Raw genomic sequence first — 9,297 nt, forward strand, 5'->3', positions numbered from 1 at the left:
GAATCATAGAGGACAATTAAAGGTTCCCCAACATACACAGTGTTGCCATATCAACTATTGATCGCATCCTGAAGAGGAACCGAATGAGGATGAAACAGGTGTTCCATTTGAGAGGAACACTGACCGGGTGAAGGAGATATGATTTCAGTATGTGCACGTGAGTATTGTACAGCAATTGACAGCATTTTGTTCTGCACTGTACAGAAACAGTGCTGTTGACTATGAATCACTTTACAGTATTCACTTTGCTGTTCTGATATGGTCATGTTTTCTTTTGCAGAGAATATTTGAGCTTAATGCAAGTGTTACTCCACAGGAGTACATCTGTATCGACGAGGCAGGGTTCAGTTTGACCAAGAGGAGGTGATGGGGAAGGAACATCATCAGCCTCCGTGCAACAGTGGATGTCCTGGCCGGCGCGGGGAAATGTTACAATGTGTGCAGCCATGAGCCATCATGGGGTCCTCCATCACCATGCAACACTCAGCCCATACAACACAGCCCATCTACTTGTTTTTCTGGACACACTTTACAATCATCTCATCCCACCCAAGAGAGCGAGCAAGAGGGGCCAGAGCAGACCATGTCTGTTGTGATTTGGGACAATGTGAGTTTCCACCGTGCTGCACTCATCCACAATTGGTTCTGCAATCATCCAGGTTTTTCAGTCATTTATCTTCCACCATATTGTCCCTTTCTCAATCCAATAGAAGAGTTTTTTTCAGCTTGGCGCTGGAAGGTTTATGACCGCAATCCCCACCAGCGAGTGACCCTACTACAGGCAGTGGAGGAGGCCTGTGGGGAGATAGGGTAGTGTTGAGCCGCCATGCCAAGCTCTTTTTCCCCTGTTGCTTGGTCAGGGAAAATGTAGCTTGTGATGTAGATGAAAACATGTGGCCAGACAGAAATGAGAAGCAAGATGCTGCCTGAATGTTTTTTATTTGATCATGGTAGTGTAACACCTGCAAGGTCATGGAAGTGTACAAACGCACCACAAACCTGCCTTTAATTCCAAAATATCACAAGATGTAGCAAGCATTGATTGTAAAAGTACTAATGTAGCCTGACTGCGCCAGTTCACACACACACACACAATGTCCGTGCAGAGGAGGGAACACACAGAGAGAGGGAGAGAAAAATCCGCATTGAAATATAACCTATTATGTCCACTTCTTAAACTCCAATCGACTACCAAATAGGCTAAAACACTCAGGGTTTGCACTCATTATTCCACACCGGCATACCATCAGCCCAATACTTATTGTCGGGATGCCTCATTTAACTGGTCTTTTCCCGTCTCTCTCACTCGTCGTTCCCCGCTCCAAACACTGCGTTCCCACTCCTGCACAGACATACAAACCCCAGGATGGTCATCCCGTTTGTGAAAACATGTGCTATTTATATTCAGGTGTGTAAATTGATCAATAATTCAATTACTAGGTGCTCAACAGGGCAAACACAGGGAAGCGGGTGGAGAAGCCAACATAACGTGATACAAATCAATTATCAAAAAGTGTCAGACAACACAAAGCGTGCACTAATCAAATCCTAAAATCATTTTATAAAAATAATAACATACAAGTGTAAAATAAATTTGAACAGAGCATTCTTAACCCTGTTACACCAGTTTATTGTTTGTTTTTTTGGGTGGGGTTGGGGTCTTTATACCTTGACACATTTCCTTTTTGCTTACAGATACTGTATCCTGTATAGCTGTACAGATACTGTACGTATATGGCTTCATTTCCTGTGTCTGGAAAATATGTTTTGAACAAAATATTTTCTTGATATGTCACAGTTGTATTTGTGTATTCATTTTGTATGTGAGAATGTAAAAAGGTCATACATATAAAAGTAGGATCAGGCCAAACACACACATGACTTCTGTTGGTAGTGTTTACTGTTGATCACAGCAGTGTGAACTTGGTGTTCAGTAAGAGTTATTGATATAAGAATATGTGTGTATTATTGTAATGCAAATATTTGATTCTGAGGGTTGTTAACATGGTTTTGAAGGCAATGTTTCATTTTGCACAGGATGTGTGAAGTTTTGCAGAGTCAACAAACTGTTTTGAGCATTGTGTTTGTAGTTTTGAGAACATGAGATACTGTTTCAAGGAATGTGTGTAAACAATCGAGAAGAACTGTAACAATGAAAGAAACTTGGACTGTTCATGTCAATTGTACCACACTCAACAGCTAAATCTATTATGAGAATATTTTGTGAGGAAAATAAGTAAAGCCAAATAATGTAATTGTGAAAATCTACCCAACTCTATTTTACTGTACATTTTTTTGAGAGAAATAGTGGAAGGAAGGTCAGTGTTCATCATGCCATATCTTTAGGTATAGCAATGGCTTGATTTTCTATATTCTCTTTCCTTCCTCAAGAGTGTTTCTCATTGGAGTAAGCATGTATGATCACTGTCCCTATGACCAGGTCACAATTATACAAGCCATGGATCAAGCTTGTGATAATATTGGGACAGAAGCTTGTCAAGGGTAGCTTGGCCATACCATTTCCCTGGGTGCAGAGAGGAGAGAGAGAGAGAGAGAGAGAGAGAGAGAGAGAGAGAGAGAGAGAGAGAGAGAGAGAGAGAGAGAGAGAGAGAGAGAGAGAGAGAGAGAGAGAGAGAGAGAGAGAGAGAGAGAGAGAGAGAGAGAGAGAGAGAGAGAGAGAGAGAGAGAGAGATCTAGTGTATGAAATAAGAGAGAGAGATCGAGTGTATGAAATAAATACTGTGGGCAGAGAGATGAGAAACTCTATGGAAACAATAAATTTCAAAATGTATTTATAAATATAGGTCGATTTGTATTTTATTTTTAAGTTGCAAGGTGTATGAAGAGTTTTGACAAACATACTTGATCATGCAAATGTTTGACAAGTTTTATAATTGTAAAAAGTTTTTTAGTATTTAAGTTAAATGTTTTGGTTGTTGCATCACAAGGATTGAAAATTGTGCTTTAGCAATTTAAAAAAAACAAACTAAAAGAACCCTTCAGATATAGTTTATAAATTGCTTTTATAATATTGTCAGGACAACATTAGTGAGATTAGGGAAGATGTTTTTCAGCTGAAACGAGTATCTGACACCAAACCAAACACAGGCAAAATAATAGGAAAAGTACAATGGAAACAAAATGAGTATACTTGTGTGCTTTTCATTGGAATGATACAAACTCAGGTAATGACAGTTTCCGGACACTAGAGGGCGATAGCACCTCCATCACACAGTGCATGGTATATATATATATATATATATATATATATATATATATATATATATATATATATATAGGTTATTTCCTTAACCTCTTTTACCGATTTATTGATCTATCTATATATATAGGTGTGGCAATGTGCCCCGTCCCTGTGTGCATTTGTATGTTGCGTGCGTGTGTGAATGTTGGTGTATAGATTGGTACACGGGATATAAACGGGTCTGTGTTTCACGTATATTTAAAAAGTGTAGATTTGTATTTAGGCACGAGGAGAGCACAAATCACTTCACGTGCTGGTTAAATGTAATATGTGAGCACGGGGTTGCACAGAATTAATTCACGTGCTGGGATTCAAGTGAATAATTAATTAGTAATTGAATCCCAGCACAAACAGTATAAATAGATGCACGTTTAGTCACTCGTGGTTAGGTGTTCGGTGAGTGGAGAACGGGAGAGAGAGAGAGGAGAAACTAAAAAGTGAAAGAAAGAACGTAAATATTTCTTTACTCACCGTGTTTGTTCGTCCCTGTTTGTTAGTGTGTGTTCATTTTTGTTTGTCTCTTTATTTTGGCGCAAGTGCCGTGTCCCTGTTTTTGTACTGTTAAACCTTTTTATTTTGTTAATAAACGCTAAGTGCAGCCATTGCACTCAGCTCATCACCATCACTGTCTCTGTCTGTGTATTCCTGTCTGGTCTGACGCCACCCACTCTGGCCGTCTTTGTGACACGTGGTGTCCTGCGTGGGATCGACAGCGCCTCCAGGACTCAGGCCAGAGCAGGAACCGCAGTTTCTTGGATTTAAAATAAATAAATAAATAAATAAATAAATAAATAAATAAATAAATAAATAAAAACTACAATGGAAGGCTGGAACTGGAGAGACGGCTGCAGTGAGCTGGAGGAGCTCCTCGGCAGGTTGGAGGACCAAGGCTGGTGCCTTGCCTGCGGGGTGTATGGGCACACGGTGGCTGTCTGCCCCTTCCAGGAAGAGGAGGAGGAACCAGCCCAAATGAGGAAGGTGAGGAGAAGGAGGCAGAGAGGGGGAAAAGTGAGGAGGAAACAGAGGGAGCCAAGTTGGTGCACCATGTGCATTGCCTATGGGCATGAGGACGAGGACTGCCCAGAGCAGGAGCCAGGGGAGGAGGAGCCCGAACGTCCTACGCCTGAGTGGGAGGAGCCAGAACGTCCTACGCCTGAGTGGGAGGAGCCCGAACGTCCTACGCCTGAGTGGGAGGAGCCCGAACGTCCTACGCCTGAGTGGGAGGAGCCCGAACGTCCACAGCCCAAGAGGGGGGAGTCGGTGCGTCCACAGCCCAAAAGGGAGGAGTCGGTGCGTCCACAGCCCAAAAGGGAGGAGTCGGTGCGTCCACAGCCCAAAGAGAGGAAAGTCGGGGCTTCCATAACCCTAGGAACCAAGCTGCCAGCAGAGGGAGAATGCCTGCTGGTCCCACCTCCACCAGCAGAGGGAAAATGCCTGCTGTCCCCATCTCCACCAGCAGAGGAAGAATGCCTGCTGGTTTCCCCTTCCGAGGCAGAGCCGCACCAGTCCCCTGCAAGAGAGGCAGAGCAGCACCAGTCCCCTGAAAAAGGGGGAGACTACACGCTGCTCCCACCTCCGTCGTCAGGAGACTACACGCTGCTCCCACCTTCACCGGCAGGAGCAGAGCAGCCGGAGCTGTCTCTGTCTCCGCCACCTTCACCGGCAGGAGCAGAGCAGCAGGAGCTGCCTCTGCCTCCGCCACCTCCACCACTTCCTCCATTAGGAGCAGAGCAGCAGGAGCTGCCTCTGCCTCCACCACCGCCAGGAGCAGAGGAGCAGGAGCTGCCTCTGCCTCCGCCACCTCCACCGGCAGGAGCAGAGCAGCAGGAGCTGCCTCTCCCTTCACCAGAAAGACCAGGACGTGAAGCTGGCGGCCCTCAGCAGCCCTTGCATAGGCTGCTGAGGGAAGCATGGGGAAGAACCGCCTGGCCGCAGAGGCCGAGAAGAGGGCCAACACCCGCACCCCGGCTGGTCCTGACTCCCTGCCACGCTTCACCCAAGGATGCCTGTCTGGCATCGCCTGGGGTTGCCAGCCGCGCCGCATCGCCTGGGGTTGCCAGCCGCGCCGCATCGCCTGGGGTTGCCTGCCACGCCGCATCGCCTGGGGTTGCCAGCTGTTCCGCATCGCCTGGGGCTGCCAGTTGCTCCGCATCGCAGTAGGAAGTACTGTGGCCCGGACCCCACCAAGGGGAGCTGCCAGCCACGAAGAAAGTGGGGGAGGTCAGGAGACCTGCTCCCACTGCAGCAGTTTCGCTGCCGGAGATCGTGGGGGAGGTCTGGAGACCTGCTCCCACTGCAGCAGTTTCGCTGCCGGAGATCGTGGGGGAGGTCCGGAGACCTGCTCCCACTGCAGCAGTTTCGCTGCCGGAGATCGTGGGGGAGGTCCGGAGACCTGCTCCCACTGCAGCACTTGTGCTGCAGAAGAGACTGTGGCCGGAGCCCCGGAAGAGGGAGCTGCCGGCTACGAAGAAGAGGGGAGGTCAGGAGACCATCCCCCAAGCAGCCTTTCCGCTGCCAGGACTGCCCCGGCTGAAGGAGTCAGTCTGGGAGCTGTCAGCACGTCTGCTGACAGCATGGCCAGTAGCAGCCTGGCTACTGGCAACATTGCCACCTGTGGGCCCCTGGAAGCCTCCCTTCCCAGCCCGAGACTTTGTCCTGGACTGCTGGATTTTTAAGGGGGGAGGTGGCCGTTGAGGCCATGTGTGCTGCGCACAAGGGGGGGTATATGTGGCAATGTGCCCCGTCCCTGTGTGCATTTGTATGTTGCGTGCGTGTGTTAATGTTGGTGTATAGATTGGTACACGGGATATAAACGGGTCTGTGTTTCACGTATATTTAAAAAGTGTAGATTTGTATTTAGGCACGAGGAGAGCACAAATCACTTCACGTGCTGGTTAAATGTAATATGTGAGCACGGGGTTGCACAGAATTAATTCACGTGCTGGGATTCAAGTGAATAATTAATTAGTAATTGAATCCCAGCACAAACAGTATAAATAGATGCACGTTTAGTCACTCGTGGTTAGGTGTTCGGTGAGTGGAGAACGGGAGAGAGAGAGAGGAGAAACTAAAAAGTGAAAGAAAGAACATAAATATTTCTTTACTCACCGTGTTTGTTCGTCCCTGTTTGTTAGTGTGTGTTCGTTTTTGTTTGTCTCTTTATTTTGGCGCAAGTGCCGTGTCCAGTGTTTTTTGTGTTTCAAACCTTTTATTTTCTGTTCTGTTTATTAAATGCTGAGCGCGATCACGCGCTCAGCCTAACCAAAATCCAAGTCTCTGTGTGTTACTTCCTGCATCTGGTCTGACGCCACCCACTCCGGCCGTCTTTGTGACAATAGGTTATTGGGGGTACACTCACTTGGTTTAACTGTTGCTCGGATCGAAAATTGTGCTTTAGCAATTGAACAAGAACTGTAAGAAGGATAAAAGAAAAAAAAACTCTCAACCAAAAATGGTGGATCCTTTGCATTAAATTGAAGTTCCTATTTATTAAACAACCAAAACAGATACTGTATTTAAAAAATCCATACAAAATAAAACAGAATTATTATTTCCTTATGGGCATAAGGGCAGCAGTGTAGAGTAGTGGTCTGGGCTCTGGATTCTTGACTCGTGGGTTTAATCCCAGGTGGGGGCCACACTGCTGTTGTACTCTTGAGCAAGGTACTTTACCTAGATTGCTCCAGTAAAAACCCAGCTGTATAAATGGGTAATTGTATGTATATATATATATATATATATATATATATATATATATATATATATATATATATATATATATATATATATATATATATATATTGTGAAATTAAGAGTGTCAAAGGGGTTAGAGACCCAGAACGACTAGGAACTACAATTCCCAACAACGGGGCAAACATACCGTGCATGACGGGTAACAGCGGTAGCTTTAAAAAGCTGCGGGAATCAGCTAGAGGGGGAGGGAGAACAGGTGCACACACGAGCCGTGGGACAGTACCTAATCCAGACGAAAGTGGGCAGCTGCATTGGGAGCGAAATTGGGAAATTAACCAGTGGTAACTCAGAGGAATACAATTGTAGCACTCGTTTCTAAAACGGTACAGTGTAGTGGGACATTCCATTGAAGCAACCTTGCGGACTACCATTGTCACCAGTCGGAGACAACCATTGTTACTACAGCGGGACTGTGCACGGTGGTTTTACCCTGGAAACAACACGGCGGACTACAGGCTTCCCTGCATCGGAGCAACGCCGAGAACACTGACCGCTGTAGAGTGAGTACGCTGTGTTGTACTGTTGATATGCTGGGAGCTATGGAAGTACGGGACTTGTGTGTATGTAAACAGAGTGCTTAAAGACTGTATCAAAAGCCCACGAACTGGGCAAGTGATTAACCCAGGAGAACTGTGTTCGGCTGGAAGAGTTGAACGGTGTACAAATTACGCAGGGACACAGAAAGGGTGATGTAAATGAAAACAACTTTATTGTATGTCCGGGGAACAGTGGAACCTGCAACAAAAGAGAGGCGAGAGTTAGAGAACGCTCATTGCTCACTGTTTTTCACCTGTATTAATTCTATTCTACACAGCAGTGTTATTACTTACCTTTACGAAAGGTTGGCCGGGTGTTGGGGCCGCACTATACCGCAAACAGGCTTCCGGGGCCGTCGGGAGTACAAACCTGTGAGTAGGACGGGGACTACCACAACTCCACAGCACCGTCTGGTGGATGTCCGCGACAACCTGGAAAAGAGAAAGAAGCCGCAATACCAAGCCACCACCAAAGAAACTTGGATACAGCAAGCCATTTCTTACCTGAGGGTCTCGTTCCACAAAAAAGTCCTGGACTGTGTTTATTTGAGTTTTGTTATTATTTGTCTTGATAATTGGAACTTCTGTGTGTTCATTTGTGGAATATAAGAGGAAAAGGAAAATCATTAAAACCGAAATCTCCTTGGACCTGGGTCTCTGTCACGTTCTTCTGCACCAAAACAGGCACTACGTACACATCTCATACTTACGTGGACTACACCAGTTCACAATATATATAATATCTCAATTGTAAGTTGCCCTGGATAAAGGCATCTGCTAAGAAATAAAATAAAAATTATAATTCTTAAACATAACACCAAAAAAATACAGCATTTTTAAATAACCACCTTAAATGCAAAAAAAAAAATCCATACAAAAGCAACACAAATATTTCAAACTTGAAATCACATACTAAAATACATAAAATACTAATGAATGACAATAAAACTGATTTTTCATATATATTTTTAAAAACGTTTTAAACCCCAATAGATCTATAACACCCTTACCAGAAACTGAAAGATGGACTTTTCAACTTTTCTTTAAAATCTAAATCTAAAGTTTAATGGTGCTGTTTTATCTTCATACTGTTCAGGTTGATTGGTCATTCTAAATTGCCCTCTGTGTGAGTGTGTGTGTGTGAATGTGAGTGTGTGTGTGTGGTACCCTGTGATGGACTGGTGTCCCGTCCAGGGTGTAGTCCTGCCTTGCATTGCCCTGTTACTGCCGGGTTAGGCTCCGGCTCACCGCGACCCTTTAAAAGAACTGAGCAGATAATGATGTAAGCAATAAATAAATATAAATATAGGCAATGAAACATTGATTATCAAATAAATGTATTCCAGTCAGATCTTGTTACCCTGGAAGACCAGGAATGGAAATGTAACAGTGAATATAAAATGAATGTCCTTCATTTTGGTATGTTATCTTAGTAGTATGGACCTTTCACAAAGGTCTACACAACATCCTGTAATATTCTGCAGGTGGAAGGTGTTAAGGCATAGACCTTTGGGATTAATCTGAATATATGTCCTTATATGGACTGGATGTGGGAAGAAAGAGATGTGTAATGAAGTGGGGTGATAGTTGGTATATATTGAACATGTATTCAGTTCTTTGTCTCTCTATTGAAATTACCATCGTTTTGCTCTGAGGGAGAACCTTTGTCTATCTAGATGAAGCCATGTAACCAACACTTAATGCTGTGAAATAAAGAAGGACATTGCCTGTAGCGGGTTACTACAC

The sequence above is a fragment of the Acipenser ruthenus genome, chromosome 58 (assembly GCF_902713425.1).
Source record: "Acipenser ruthenus chromosome 58, fAciRut3.2 maternal haplotype, whole genome shotgun sequence".
Taxonomy (NCBI): domain Eukaryota; kingdom Metazoa; phylum Chordata; class Actinopteri; order Acipenseriformes; family Acipenseridae; genus Acipenser; species Acipenser ruthenus.